Consider the following 16,808-nt stretch of genomic DNA (forward strand, 5'->3'; position numbering starts at 1 on the left):
TTCTTTTTTGTGATAGCAGTAGTATGGCGGGTACTTGCACTTTGCCTTCCACCGATAGCAGTGAACACACACGTGGAGCTTGCAGTAAGATTTACAGTTGCTTGCAATAAGATTTAAGTGTTGCTGAAGTATTAAAGTATTAAAATGAAACTGCGCAATTTAAAAATTCAAACACTGGATTACAGTAGAGCGTGGAATCTGTGACACTTTTATTTCACAAAGGTGAAATGCTCTGCACACAAGAAAGCAAGCTGTATTCAGATGAGATTAAAATCAGTGGGAGTGGTTGGTTATTTTACTAAGTGTTCCTGTTGGAAATGTAAACTTTATCAAATTACAGAATTTAATCATGGGCAATATATAGCAGGACAGCAAAAAAACCTGAAAAAAATCACCTTTCTTTCATACACAAAAAAGTCTCATACAACTTGAGATGTTATAAACTCCAATACTCCAAAGTAATTCTGCTGATTATTATGTGTTACCCATAACCCGTATAGTAACCCATAGCAGAAAGCAGAAGTTGTGTATGCAAAGTGACATATAAAGATAAGCCTATAAAGTAAAGTAATCCAGTAAGATGTCTGAGGCTACATTACAGACAGGACTTGCTAATGGCTACAGTAACTAAAGATTTCAAGGTAATGTAAAGAATTATATGTTCAAAATGAGCCAGAAAATCAAGAGCAGTACATCCCTGCAGCAGACGCTACTGTTCTAGCTGTAAAATAGTGGTCTTACAAGTGCTCCATACTAAATAAAAATTACTGACCAGTGCAGTTAATATTGAAAGGCTCCCAGCTCTCTCAGCAAAAGATTTTTCATCCATGCTAGCTGCTCTGTCAAGTTGAATTTAGGTGGAGCAGTGCTTTGATTTTACTGCTAATCAGTGATGGGAATAACGGCGTTACAAGTAACGGCGTTACTTTTTTCAGTAACGAGTAATCTAACTAATTACTGTTTCTATCATTACAACGCCTTTACCGTTACTAACGAGCTGTCTTCAGCTGTCTTCAGCTTACCGCATTTTATACCAGTTGCACGGAAGTAGCTGTCTACGTAAGTAATCTGGGCGCTACAGCTTTAAGCTACAGAGCCCCTCTGATGACATGGTCCAAAAAATAAATAAATTGTGGCCACAAAATACTACTTCGTGCCTTCGAAATAGTATAACGTGCCCACGAAATACTTATGTGTGGCCACGAAATACTATGCACGGTGGTTAGCACTGTTGCCGCACAGCAAGATGGTCCTGAGTTCAATTCCACCATCAGCCCGGGGTCTTTCTGTGTGGAGTTTGCATGTTCTCCCTGTGTTTGCGTGGGTTCTCTCCGGGTACTCCGGCTTCCTCCCACCGTCCAAAGACATGCAGCTTGTGGGGATAGTTTAATTGGATAATCCAAATTGCCACTAGGTGTGAATGTGCGAGTGAATGTGAGTGTGAATGGTTGTCTGTCCCTGTGTGTTGGCCCTGCGACAGACTTGCGACCTGTCCAGGGTGTACCCCGCCTCTCGCCCTATGACAGCTGGGATAGGCTCCAGCGCCTCCCGCGACCCTGAAAAGGATAAGCGGAAGCGAATGGATGGATGGATGGAAATACTATTTCAAGGGCACGAAATAGGTATAACGTGCGCACAAATTGGGTATAACGTGGCAAGGAATTACGTATTTGTGGCAACAAAATAGATAACGTGCGTACATCATATTGATACAATTCCTGGAGAGCTGCGTAGAGATATAAGCATAAGAGTAGGCTAAACCTATACACCATGGACAAAGACAGTATGATTGAGTTTTATTTTGGGCTGGGGATGAGCTACAAATGCATTTTGAAAAGCCTGCAATGCAAGGAACCATTATTACAGAGAGACATTTAAACAGGACATTGAGAGCCCAGTTGCTTTACAGACGTAAGTAGGACCTGGACGCTGGGATAGATTTTATTGTTAACCAACTGCAAGGGCCTGGGAAGGATCACGGTTATCGGTCAAGTGTTTCGTGGGCACAAATAAGTATTTCGTGGGCATGTTATACCCATTTCGTGCTGACGAAGTAGTATTTTGTGGCCACAATATATTTATTTTTTGGACGATGTCATCAGAGGGGCTCCATATTAAGCAGCTGCACGCGCTCCCAAGGAGGCAATCACTTTCTGGCAGACTATCACTTTTTGGAACAACACCTGGAGCTAGGGGGCAAAACAATCGCATGAGTGCTGCTGTTTGACCGAGGAACAATAAAGTAGTCGTGGTAAGCCAATCACATGACCACTTCAAGATGACAAAGCAACAAGCTGATATATACCAGTTTTTAAATTGTGTTGATGGGCCACGTAAAACCAGAGTCATGATAAACAATATATCCAAGTGTTTTTTCCTCAATAGTTTCTTCACGTTTACTGTCTAAGGACAGCGCTAGCAAGCACTCTCTGCTTATGAAAATAAAAAAACAAAACAAAAGCAGCCCGTTGGTGTTGGTGGAAAAATGCACCATGTCGACCAATCAAAAAAAAAAAAAAATATGACAACATGACATTTGGTTGTTTAGGAAGACGGGGAAGTTTTAGGAGTGACGGCGAGAGAGAGCGTGAGAGAGAGAGAGCAAGTTTTGAGATGTGAGAGATTTGTGACGTTTAGCGTGTTCGGAGTGTGTAGTTCATGTGTTGTCTTGTGTAGTTAGTGTGTTGTGTTTCTGAATAGTTTCTGGGATGCTTAGAACTCAAATTGCACTGCTTAAAATAGTTTATTTTGATGCACATGCTGTTTTCTTTGCAAATTTGCATCATAGGATTGTTTTTCGTTTTTCCTGCAGTATATAAAAAATGGTGTATCTCAAAAATAAAACTATGAAGACACTCAAAATAAATTTCCTGTTATTGTAAACTATTTTTTGCAACTTTTTTGTATTTAAAGTTTCGAGGGGTAAACCTCTTGAATTTCTCCAAGTAGAAATATATATAAAAAACAAAACAAAAATGATTTTAAATTTTTTTATGTAGTTACTATGGACTTAATGCATATATATTATTAAAATATGGGCTATAACAGTTGTGTTGATGTATAGCAACTTGAAATGCTCCCAAAAATGGCACTACAGCATGTAAAAATATAAAGTAAGCTCTGGCGGCCTTGGTTCTATGGTAGGTCTTAAAGGGTTAAGTGTATATTCGTCTTAGTTTTAGTTCAGCTGTGGGTTCTGTTTATGGTTATATTTCTTGTTTCAGGTTATCCTGCTGCCCTGCGTTGTTGTTACGTTTTTGTCTCTCTGTTCGGTGTTTTAATGTTCGATTTTGGAAGTTTCTTGTCTTTTTACTTTTCTATCTTGTAATGACAGCTAGTGCAAACTGACACTATAAATGAGATTGTACTGAAATGAATTTTAAAAGAATCAGAATCAGAACACTTTAATAATCCCTAAGGAAATTATGTGGGTTACAGTTTTTTAACAGTACCAGACTACAGTGACGAACTATTTAAATAATACAGTATATTGCAGGGTTTACAAAGATGAGGCTGATTAGAGGAAGAGTGTTTTTTGTGCATCTCATAAAGGAAACTTAAACTTAAGTGCCTGAACCAAACCTACTGACAGTACAGCCTGTAGTATTTTGAGACATTTTTGTCAAATTTTCAAATGTGCAAAAATTTTATGATGCTGGGAAATCATCCAATTTATTCGGTTTGGTCTTTTGGGGTCCATGGGTATTTGTGCCACTAACCAGTAGTTAATCAAGCTGGTGTATTGGAGAACAGTGGCTTGTTTATACACGGATTAGTTCAAGAGTAATATTAAACTTAATTTGGAATTGTGCTTCTGTCCATATGACTGGACAAAAATGTATCATTTTCAGTGCTGGTTTTAGTCACTGCCAACTCCCACGACAAATATCTGGTATAGCTTTATAAACATCTGCCTGCTTCTTCCACATATAGCAGTGGTGAGTGAGGAGCAAGAAAGACAAGACATTTTGCAAAACACTTTGCAGAAGTACAGAGTTTATGATTCACTTACTTGGCCATTCACGTTCTAAATGTAATCCACAGTTTGTATGAATGCAAAGAGTGTAACCTAACTTATTATTTTCTTATGTAACTATATTATTGATCTGTATAAAAGCTACTATTGTTGGGGGGGGGGTCGTATTTTTAGTGCTTTAGTGTGTCACTGACACTGAAAAATTGTGTCCAGAAGCATGTAGAGGATACAAATCTACAGATGGGTAGATGCGCCTCAGTGGTATCAAGGTGTATGCAAACTCATACTTCTGAACTCAGTCTTGCATGCTGACACTCAGCATATTCAAGTAGGCAGGCTGAGAGCCTCTCCATCTCCACCTTAGATCAATGAGGCTTTTGTGTCGCCCTGCACGTCTCTAAATCTCGGCACCACATCTAAAATTGGAACTTGTTGACGATCCCCAACGTTGTCCTGACTGATCGACAGCTTTAGTCTTGGCTGACAAGTTGACGGTGAAAACAGTGACAGATCAAATGACTGACAGTAGCGGTGAAGGGTATTGGTACTGAAGCTGTACCCTGCAAAGCCCCAAAGTTTAAATAAAGCACAGCAACAGCGTAAGTGTGCTTTAAACAGATGCAAAGCTCACCTCTAAGTCCCCACACTGGTTCTAAACAAGCATGCTTGTTTACATGTTGCCTCTCATATTGCACGACTATGACACTGTTGCTGTCTTTGTGGCATACAGAGTAGTGCAAAATAAATAGGATTTTATTTTTTTATTGTTAAATTCTGCTACTTATTCTATTATTTCACAGTTTTGTATGCGTGCTTGTATGTATGTATATATATAATACACACACACACACATATAATCTTTGGCTGGTTAAACTTGTCAGACATGTGCCCAAGAGAAACATCTCAAAATGCTGCCAATTGGAGGTAGATTTGCCAGAAGACTGTTTTTGTTTTAATTAATCTCTCAGATTTGCCTGGCAAATGATGATGTCTTTATATTATCATCCTGAAGGAAAACAAAGATTTTCTTCCTGCCAGTTTCAGATTTGATCCCCTTAGTGGCTATTATGTGTCGCAGATTAAAATCAAATGACGTTTGGCAATTGAATTTTGAGGTTTAACTATATCGTGTATGTGTGTGAGGTTGTTTCATGTTTATCAGTACAGTTGTAGGTTTGATATACAGAGAAGCGTATGTAATTTTTCTTTTTCATTGGCATTTAAATGAAACCATTTTTAGCTGTCTTATAGTTGTAAATGGTTATGATCCACAGATGTTTAACAAGGATTACACTAATAAAAACATGGCTCCTCTCTTCACTCTTGGTGAATATGTTGCTTATCTGACATACTTTTGACCAGGACACTGAAGTTCGATTATTTTCTCTGGTCATTGTCAAGGTATGCTTTCACTTGCTGTTGCTTTATTTATTTATTTATTTTTTACAAGATCAAAGTAAGTGTTGATGAATATATATGTATGTATATATTAACACTTACTTTAAGTTTTTGTCTACTTGTATTATTTTGACAAGTATAGAGCTTCTGCTTTCTTAAATATTAAATTTACGGAATCTCTCATTTTTAAATGCCTCATTACGCTGTTGTAAAGACTTTAAATCAGGGGTGTCAAACTCAAATACGCAGTGGGCCAAAATTCAAAACTGGAACAAAGTCGCGGGCTAACATTAATATTTATTGAAAAAAAAAAATCTTCCTCCAGATATAAGAATGAATCTTTTCTTATAGACTCAAATACGTTTTGCTGGAAAACTGAATATGGAACAAGCAAAGCTTAATACTAAACAATAAATATATTAGCTGTATAATACCAGTAGGCCAGCTGTAATAGTAATTTGGTATGGCTTCGCGGGCCAAATGTAATTGGGCCAGAGTTTGACACCTATGCTTTAAATGATGCTTTTGAACACAATTAACATTATAATAAGGTCTGTTTTTATTTTATTTCGTTTTTAAATTGTGTAATTTTGGTGCCTATGATATCAAGTGAAAGAAAAGCAAGAATCACAACTCTACATGTAAAGTCAAACAATATAGATGAAACTATAAGGTGAAATCAGGCAGTTATGTTTCACAAACACAAAAAAGTTAAAAGTAATCATATGTGAAATAGCTCAATGATTTAAAGACAGTGCTTGGCACCAAACTGCATATTGACCACGCAATCTAGCATATTCAATTATGTGACATTATAATTAACATAGTTTTTATACTAAGGTAAACAGATAGTAAAATCTCTGAAAGTATCAATAAAAAAAAAACAGGAAATGAAGTAAACATCTTATTAAAGAAGTGGTGGACGATTTACCTCATAGTTCAGTCCTGGAAGTGTCACGGTTTGCCGGGGCAAGCCGTGTGGAATTATGTAGGACCAGGACGCGGCAGCTCTGGTGCAGGTGAGTATTTATTAACGAAAGAAATACAAACAACAAAGGCACTGGGAACATGAAACTGAAGCCTAAACTGGGAAAAACTAACAAAACAGACCAGAAACGAAGATGCAGGGAGGTCCGGGGAAATACACATGGAAAGATGCAGGGAGACGGAGGGGAAACAACACAGACGAACCAGCAACTACCATGACAGAAGACACAACTTAAATACACTCAGAGAACACAGGGAGATTACACACAGGTGGGGAACACAGCTGGGAGTGATTAACGTGACAAGACTATTCAATTCAATTCAATTTTATTTATATAGCGCCAAATCACAACATAAGTCGCCTCAAGGCGCTTCATAGATACAGAGAAAAACCCAACAATCATATGACCCCCTATGAGCAAGCACTTTGGCAACAGTGGGAAGGAAAAACTCCCTTTTAACAGGAAGAAACCTCTGGCAGAACCAGGCTCAGGGAGGGGCGGCCATCTGCTGCGACCAGTTGGGGTGAGAGAAGGAAGACAGGATAAAGACATGCTGTGGAAGAGAGACAGAGGTTAATAACAGATATGATTCAATGCAGAGAGGTCTGTTAATACATAGTGAGCGAGAAAGGTGACTGGAAAGGAAAAACTCAATGCATCATGGGAATCCCCCGGCAGCCTATGTCTATTGCAGCATAACTAAGGGAGGATTCAGGGTCACCTGGTCCAGCCCTAACTATATGCTTTAGCAAAAAGGAAAGTTTTAAGCCTAATCTTGAAAGTAGAGATAGTGTCTGTCTCCTGAATCCAAACTGGAAGCTGGTTCCACAGAAGAGGGGCCTGAAAACTGAAGGCTCTGCCTCCCATTCTACTTTTAAATACTCTAGGAACAACAAGTAGGCCTGCAGAGCGAGAGCGAAGTGCTCTAATAGGGTGATATGGTACTACAAGGCCATTAAGATAAGATGGGGCCTGATTATTTAAGACCTTGTATGTGAGAAGCAGGATTTTGAATTCAATTCTGGATTTAACAGGAAGCCAATGAAGGGAAGCCAAAACAGGAGAAATATGCTCTCTCTTTCTAGTCCCTGTCAGGACTCTTGCTGCAGCATTTTGGATTAGCTGAAGGCTTTTCAGTGAGTTTTTTGGACATCCTGATAATAATGAATTACAGTAGTCCAGCCTGGAAGTAATAAATGCATGAACTAGTTTTTCAGCGTCACTCTGAGACAGGATATTTCTAATTTTAGAGATGTTGCGCAAATGGAAGAACGCAGTCTTACATATTTGTTTAATATGTGCATTGAAGGACATGTCCTGGTCAAAAATGACTCCAAGGTTCCTCACAGCGTTACTGGAGGCCAAGGTAATGCCATCCAGAGTAAGAATCTGGTTAGATACCATATTTCTAGGCTTTTCAGGGCCGAGTACAATAACCTCAGTTTTATCTGAATTAAGAAGCAGAAAGTTAGCGGCCATCCAGGTCTTTATGTCTTTAAGACATTCCTGCAGTTTAACTAATTGGTGTGTGTTATCTGGCTTCATGGACAGATAGAGCTGGGTGTCATCTGCATAGCAGTGAAAATGTATGCTATGTCTTCTAATGATACTGCCTAGGGGAAGCATGTATAATGTAAACAGAATTGGTCCTAGCACTGAACCCTGTGGAACTCCATAATTAACCTCAGTGTGTGAAGAGGACTCTCCATTTACATGAACAAATTGGAGTCTATTAGACAGGCTCAACCACCCAACTCTGGAGTGGACCATCACCTCACTACCTGGATCCTGGACTACCTCACCGACCGACCACAGTATGTGAGGACTCAGGGCTGTGTGTCGGACAGGGTCGTCTGCAGTACGGGGGCCCCACAGGGAACGGTTCTGGCTCCGTTCCTCTTCACCATCTACACTGCAGACTTCTCCCACAATTCCACCCAGTGCTTCCTGCAGAAGTTCTCTGATGACTGATGGGGACGACAAGGAGTACAGAGGTCTGACCCAAGACTTTGTGGACTGGTGCCAGCTGAACTACCTCCAGATCAACGCCAGTAAAACCAAGGAACTGGTGGTAGACTTCCGCAGGCACAAGCATTCTCCACTGCAACCACTGAACATCCAAGGTATGGACATTGAGGCTGTGGACAGCTACAGGTACCTTGGTGTTCATCTGAACAATAGACTGGACTGGACTCATAACTCAGACGCCCTCTACAGGAAAGGGCAGAGCAGGCTGTACCTGCTGCGGAGACTCAGGTCATTTGGAGTGGAGGGCCCACTCCTGAAGAAATTCTATGACTCTGTTGTGGCTTCTGCTATCTTTTATGGCGTGGTCTGCTGGGGCGGCAGCATCTCTGCTGGGGACAGGAAGAGACTGAACAGGGTGATCCGAAGGGCCAGCTCTGTTCTAGGATGCCCTCTGGACCCAGTGGAGGTGGTGAGTGACAGGAGAACGGCGGCTAAGCTGTCATCCCTGATGGACAACATCTCCCACCCCATGCAGCAGACTGTGACAGCACTGAGCAGCTCCTTCAGTGGGAGACTGCGGCACCCACGGTGTGGGACGGAGAGATTTCGCAGGTCTTTCCTCCCCACTGCTGTCAGACTCCATAATAAAGACTTTAACTGATCAAGCACACACATCCATACATATGCAATAATACTAAGTGCAATAATCCTTTCTGTCATCGTTGTATTTTTACTCAGTTGTATATAGTATTTGTATTTGTATTCTATTTTTATCTTATTGTATATTTATTTTATTTTATTCTACTGTATATAATATTTTATTTTATTCTATTCTGTACAGTTGTGTACTGTATTTATTCTTATTGTATTCTAATTTTTGCCTCATAACTTTTGCACTGTCCACTTCCTGCTGTGACAAAACAAATTTCCCACGTGTGGGACTAATAAAGGTTATCTTATCTTATCTTATCTTATCTTATTAGATAGATATGATACAAACCACTGCAGTGTAATACCTACAGCATGTTCTAATCGCTCTAATAGGATATTATGGTCGACAGTATCGAATGCTGCACTAAGGTCTAGCAGGACAAACACAGAGATGAGTCCACTGTCAGAGCCCATAAGAAGATCATTTGTAACCTTCACTAAAGCTGTTTCTGTGCTGTGATGAGCTCTGAAACCTGACTGAAACTCTTCAAATAAACCATTCCTCTGCAGATGATGTTAGCTGTTTGACAACTACTCTTTCAAGGATTTTTGATATGAAAGGAAGGTTGGAGATTGGCCTATAATTAGCTAAGACTGCTGGGTCTAGAGATGGCTTTTTGAGTAAAGGTTTAACTACAGCTAGCTTGAAGGCCTGTGGTACATAGCCGATCAGGGAGGCAAACTGAAAACACTCACATAAGATGCAGACCTTCACAATAAAACAGGAAACACATACACGCAATGACATAACCCACCAACTTAACACAGACTGGGGGACACAGAAGATAGGAACATGAACCATGAAACAGAAGAGTACAAACACCCAAGGCAACCAAAACCACAGAATACTAATAAACTAAACATAAACACGGAGTCGCAGACTCCGGACCATGACAGGAAGTTTAGTGACCTGCAATGTTAATTTTTTCCTGAGATGTCAAAAATGATCAGTACTGCATTAGAACCACAACCTTTTTAAATTATCCTTCGAGTTTCAGAGGTTTACTGAAACCCAGCAACAACTTCATCATACCAAAAGAATGATGTTCATAGATATCACTGATGGAAACACCAGTGCCTTCCTCCAGAAGGTGTCTCCATGGTTGATTTATGCTTCTCAAAGTATAACTTAATTTCGATGCCTCTTACCTTACACGCAAAACTTCCTGATCCGTAATCTGAACTGATCCTATCTTGAGACCAGTGACTGGTGAGTCAGGATGGGGGAGGGGACAGGGAAAGTCCCTACAAGCATGGCCTGGAATGATCCAGATTAACATTATGGCAGCTTATATTAACAAGTAATTAAATTTGATAAACAGTTAAGTACAAAATACTCTCAAGTTAATTTTTCATGTTTTTTTTTCCAAGTATCTGTATGCTACCCAGTGCAAAGCAGAACTTGTGGGAGATTTTGCCTTTCTTCTGCACCAGAAGTCTGTAGTGTGATGGTTTGAATCTCACGCAGGCCCAGGTCATTAGCTTCTCATGGCCCTTCAGACTCCACTTACATCCTTGGACAGATTGTCATCGTTAGGGTGGGTGCCAGTCTGACATCCAACCTGGTAAGAGGTCCTCTACACTCAACCTCGACAGCCTTTACCAGCATGTTCATGGTGAGAGAGAAAAGGATTACAGAGAGGATACACCCTGTGGCCATCCACTACTCAAGCTTTTGCCATGCTGAGGTTGTTGTCCCAGCAGAGAAGCTACTGTAATAGTTGAGAATGAGGTTCTTGAAGTTTCCTGGGATTTAGTACCAATTAGCTTACGGGGTATGGACCATAGGTGTTTGGGACAAGCAGAGCACTATGTTGGAATGGTTCTGAGTGACTGTGGTGTTCATGGTCAATGTTAGGTTACATCGAGTGTAGCAGCTTTTTGTGGAAAAAGAAAAAGATGGTTTAAAAACAGTTCAATAAGGAAACAGGATCAGTTGGCTAGGTAATGAACTCTGATGATCTGTAAATAGAAGTATTAGGAATTTAGAACATCCTGACATTGTGTACCTCTTGAGTCTTAGTTGATGAAGACAGCCCATATAAACCCAGATACAGTATATATACTTCACTGGCTGCATCAGTAAAGTTCTTTATTGGCAAATACATGAATTAAAAACATATTTCTCTTTCTTTCATTTAAAGCTCTTTTGGGTGTGGACACACTCTGGATTTTATTTTGGGGATGTTTTCAGGCCATTTCATTTGGTATTCTACTCGAGTATGTTTATTTTCCACTTTAGGAACAGGAAATCCATGTGCGGTTGCAGTGGGATTATCAGCAGAGTGCAGCTTTCTCCCAAAGCCTAATAACGACACACTTTTCTCTTGTCAGTATGTTGCTAAACAACACCTCTTGGGGTGGGCCCCTATAGAACACCTTATGTTTCATATATAATGTTAGGAAACATGAGGTCATGATCACAGGCAACAGTACAGACAGAAAAGGCATGGAATTGAGTAGTGCAGCATAGTATTTTCTAAAGTATTGTGATGGATGTAGGTTTAAAAAGATTGAATTGATGGCCTCAGGCTGATCAGACCCAAACAGGAGGTCACTTGTTTAAGAGAGGAGCTGTGCCAAACCTTTAGGGCAACATATGTCCAAGAAAGAAGGGAAAGGGATAAGGAAAGAAAGGACAGAAAAAAGTGCCTCGATGGTTACGGATTTCTTGTTCAGTCCTTTGGGCTTCTGCTCAGCAGGCACTGCACTGAACACCCTTACACTGCATTAGCCGTAGTGCCTTTCTGTCCATTTAAGGTGCCTTCTTTAAAAAAAGGTTCAAAGCCTTGATGGTAGGCAGAGTGTACAAGATGTGTTTTTAAAGGGGACAAAGGTTTCACCTAGAAATGCTCTCACAATTCAACTCTGTACAGAGTTTTATTCCATTCAGCGCATTGAAAACATTCAAGATTTGGCAGCATTTGCAAGCAACATTTAACTAAAGATCACCATTATATCTAAGACCTGTGTGACAGCAGGCTTCTAAACACAGTGAACTGAGTGTAGGACTAAATGTTAAAAAGAAAGAAAGAAAAGGAATGTGATGTATTTCCATGAAAATGTTATTCAGTATCATAAACCAGCGGTCCCCAACCTTTTTTGCGCCATGGACTGGTTTATGTCCGACAATATTTTCATGGACTGGCCTTTAAGGTTTCACAGATAAATACAACAAAATAAAACAAGTACCGGTACCAAGAAAAAGAAGATTTATTTATAACACACAGGAAAAGACCCAGGGAAACCGAGTTAACAATAAAAACTGTAAAAACCCTGAAAACCATAAATTTCACACCCGAACCTCAACTCTCGCGGCCCGGTGACAAACGACTCACGGGACCCGGAGGTGGGGGACCGCTGTCATAAATAACAAAGGCTGTTGGCTATAAATTGCTAATGCTAATGATGTCATACGCAAAGTATTAAGGACAGTGTGGGACACAAACTTCCATGCAACAGCATCAGGTCAGACTAATGAGTAATATAACAAATTATCAGTTTCAAACTGATGCACTTGATCGTGTCTGAAAACCATACAGTTTTTATTCCTCTCTCTTCTTTTAAGCCTCACTTTAAGGCAGTTTTCATGTGATTGGCGTCTCCTTACTTACAAAAGGTGTTAATGACAGGTGGGTGGGGCATCGGTGCCCACGGCTGACTACATTAGAGTCACTTGTGATATCTCGTGCCAAATGAAGAAATGCTGTCGGAAACCAAGCATTTAGAGAAGTCTGAATCCTGACCTGACGTGTACACACACTACCTAATTTAAAACTCTGGTTTTACAATGACAGAAAACAGCCCAGGACATAAATGCTGGTACTGCAATACCAATTTTTGCAGGTTTAAGTGCTATTGTGTGTATTGAGTTTTTGAACTTAGAAAAAGCCAGACTTTGCTTTCAGCCTTTTAACTACACTAGACTAATCTATTCTCAGGATTGCAAGCAGAAGGTGCTCATTTTAATTGGTTAAACCACATCTCTTGTCCTTAGTTGCATGAATTGTGTTTATTAGGCAGTATGTATAAAATATATCTTTCCTGTTTGTGTCAAATCCTAAAATGCCATGATATTTAGCCTGCTAACAAGCAGTGATTCAAAATGCCAAGTGTCTCCCTGCTCTCTGGTGCGTAAATGTAGGACGTACCAAGAGTGAGTTTTTCAGCTCATGTGGTCGGGACGACTGTCTCCATAAGTCTGCTGTGACATAAGGCCGAGAGCATGTTGAGTACCTTGATACTTGACTCTAAAAAAAGCCACATCCACTTACCCCCTTTCCGAAGTCCATCCTATTTTTTACGAAGGGGAACTGCTAAAATAAAATCAGCTGTCACTGGATGCCTGGGCCTCATTGAGCTGGGGAACACACTGCTGGAGCTGGTCTCCAAGCCTCACCGTCTATCTCTAACCAGGATTGACTTTCTGTGCTGGGTTAAGACTGGGTAACAAAAATTGTTTAACTTTCTGGAAGTCCCAACGTCTTTTTCACTTCCATTGGATTCTATTGTTGTTTCACTTAAACGCAACATACAGAAGGTAAGTGATATATGAAGACTATCAGCATATCAAAGCTGGCTCTTGTACCAACAAAAAAACCACTGTCAGCACAGCAGCACAGCTCTTTGTAAGTGATTTTCCACCGGAGCGTGAGTGGAAGGAGACAGATTGGAAATGGGAGATGGCATTTTAGCTGATAATGAAACAGTTTGATATAGCTGGGCTGCACAGACATGAGACATCTTTGGTGTGAAATCAAGAATAAGATGAAGTGGAGGGGCTCTTTTGTGTTCAGGTGATGGGAGCTTCACAAAGAATGAGATGAGATATTGTAGTATGTTTCTATAATTCCACTAGGATTTGTGCTTTGCCATAAAACATGCATGGGCCCTTCCTGTTTCCACCAGTCATAACCGGCAGCAGTCTCATCTAAGCTATTCTAAAAGCATAACAAATTGGAGACAAAGTGCTTAGCATGGCATAAGGAAACACTCGAGGGTAATCCAGTCTCCTTGTAAAGAAGTTATTTTGATAGATTTGACAGCTTAATTATTCTGCCTGTTTTGCTTTTGTCGGTGAGGAAGAAATCGCCCTCCATGGCTGACATTTCAATTAGTGAAGCTAGTTTTGGCTCTCCTGTCTAGCCTTACCAGATAAGCGCTCTGGTCAGTAAGCACAGAACAGAAATTGTGTGGCTTAAAGCTTCTGTTGTGAGGAGAGGGCAGAGAAGGAGGTGACACCGTCGTGATTAGGGGACGGCTTTGGTCTGCAACACATCTATGGTCCCTGATTTCACTTTGAGCTATGAAGCCATGCCATATTCTCTCACACCCTTAACCACCAAATTCACTCTCATGTTCCTTTTATTTCTCCTCTGACGCTTCCCTCACTAACACCCCCTCTCCCTTCACCTTTTCACTTCTAACCAGCCAATGGTTGCTTTAGAAGAGGCAGTGACAGAAGGTCACTGACCCTCAGCTCAGCTCAGTATTGTCACTGGGCCATGAATACTGCCAGTAGCTTGGCCTCTTCTATTGACTTTACTTTCTTCCCCTTCTAGTACCTCCGAGCTGGTTCCATCATTTGTGCTGCCGCTGTGGCATTGAGAAGATAAGACGCTAATAATCTAAAAGGAAGAAAACAGTGTAATGGATAAATATGCCTGGAAGCATCCATCAAAAAACAAATCACACAGGTTACAAGATTAAGCCTTTAAAAGACGCTTGTTCTGATATGAATACCACACTGTAAACAGATATTTGGCCCTCATTATGCTGGGGCATCTTAAACAATGAGTCTGTGTTCGTAAGCTGATATTAATGCTAATTAAACATCTACTGGTGTCACTGTCAATTAGTGGCAGCATGAGGAGAGAGTTAAATGACTTTAGATGTTTGAAAACATCTTTTAGGAAGTTTCTTTAATTTCTAGAATCTTCTTGAATTTTTCTTAGATGCACATGTGCTCCCCGGCACTCACTCCTGCCCTTTAAATCTCATGTTACAGGGAAACACAACACTGCAGACAAATCTGGATTATAAAAGGACTGGGGATATTTTTTCTTTGGAGTCTGCTGACCTCACCTCCATGCTGCCATAGCTTTACATAGAGCATACCCTTCTCAAAAGCCAGAGATACCTAAAGCACTGTTGTCACTGCTCTCAGTCGTCAGAACCGTCATGTCTCTGCCTCTCTGACAACTCCAGACCATGACGTGAACATTTGTCTCTGGTGATAAATGAGGGCATTATCCTTGGGTTTCTGTCATCAGGCTGGCACCCAGTAACATTGCAGCCTGAGGTGTAGGATTTCCAACCCATATTTATGGGAGGTAGCAGGTTTATTTTCAGATGCTGCTGTTTGGGCAGCTTATTTCCCCCAGTGATGTGTTACTGGCTGCACTACCATGCCACACATAGCAGAAAGCTAAAATTGGTGGGATGAGGAGAGCATGCTTTTGTCACATGTCATCTGAATGAAAGCTTGGTCATGCCGGTATGTGGCACAGCAAAATTCATATGTGTTTGCAACCCGTTCTCATTTTGAACTTGTCACAAACAGTTAGGTGCAGGTTTTAGAATTTTGTTTCTGAACACCACCACAGTGGTTTTTATTAATCATTGTGGTGTTTCTGTTTTGATGCAAGTTATTTAACAAAAATATTGCATTAATTGTTTAAGAATTGTAGCCATTTCTAGACATAGTCCGCCACTTCCAGAGACTGATAAAAATAGGCAGCTAAAAGGTCTGGAGCTGATTTCAACACTGAACTTACATTTGTTAGCTTTTTGAGTTATAGCAGACAATATGAGGTCCAAAGAGCATGTGAAGTAGGTCATTGCTAGGCTGAAAAACTAAAAAACACCAAAGACATCAATGAGAGATTCAATTCAATTCAATTCAGATTAATTTGGTTTTTTATGTAGTGCCAAATCACAACAGCAGTTGGCTCAAGGCGCTTCATATTCTAAGGTAAAGACCCTACAATAATAGAGAGATAAGCAGGCAAGAATAGGAAAGGGGAAATTCCCCTTTAAAAGAGAGAAACCTCCGGCAGAAACCGGCTCAGGGGCAGCTGTCTGCTCTGACCGGTTGGGGGTAAGAGGAGGAAAACATGATAAAAGACACACTGTAGAATGAGATGAATAAAAGATTAAATGCAAAGTAGTCTATAAAGATATTCAAGTTACATCAATTTAATAAAATTTTGTTTATATAGTGCCAAATCATAACTACAGTTGCCTACAATAATACAAAATAGTACAAAGAAAACAGAGAAAAAACAAAAAATCACATGACCCCTTATGAGCAAAAGCTTTGGCGACAGTTGGAAGGAAGAAACCTCTGGCAGAACCAGGCTTAGGGAGGGGTGGCCCTCTGAGGGGAGGAAAACGGGACAAAGACATACTGTGGAAGAGAGCCAGAGATAATAACTAATGAATGCAGACAAGTGTATAAACACATAGTGAGTGAAAAATTTGACTGAAGAAGAGACACTCAATGCATCATGGGAATCCCCTAACAGCCTAGACCTATTGCAGCATATATAAGGGAGGACTTTCCTTTTTCATAAAGCATGTACCGTATTTCCCGGACTACAAAGCGCACCTGAATATTAGCCGCACAAGCTAAAATCAGGGGAAAATCCTGTTTTGTACATACATTAGCTGCACCTGACTAAAAGCCGCAGGTGTTTCAATGTTAACTTATCATATGTAAGAGAATATGCACAAAGGGAATTGTCAGGAAAGAGATGGCTGTTTGG

At 40.4% G+C, this 16,808-nt stretch overlaps 1 protein-coding gene across 2 annotated transcripts in view; it reads left to right on the forward strand.

The window, feature by feature from the left end:
- The window catches only part of xirp2a (xin actin binding repeat containing 2a), a 77,529-nt gene that overhangs the window by 33,084 nt on the left and 27,637 nt on the right, over positions 1-16,808 (forward strand). The window contains exon 1 of one of the 2 annotated variants that reach the window (XM_004570410.4): positions 13,372-13,582. The exons of the other annotated variant lie outside the window; for it this stretch is intronic. The gene's annotated coding sequence lies outside the window, so the exon portion shown is untranslated. Of the gene's footprint in view, positions 1-13,371; positions 13,583-16,808 lie in introns of those variants that run through there. 2 annotated transcript variants of the gene reach the window in all.

The sequence above is a fragment of the Maylandia zebra genome, linkage group LG23 (assembly GCF_041146795.1).
Source record: "Maylandia zebra isolate NMK-2024a linkage group LG23, Mzebra_GT3a, whole genome shotgun sequence".
Classification (NCBI taxonomy): domain Eukaryota; kingdom Metazoa; phylum Chordata; class Actinopteri; order Cichliformes; family Cichlidae; genus Maylandia; species Maylandia zebra.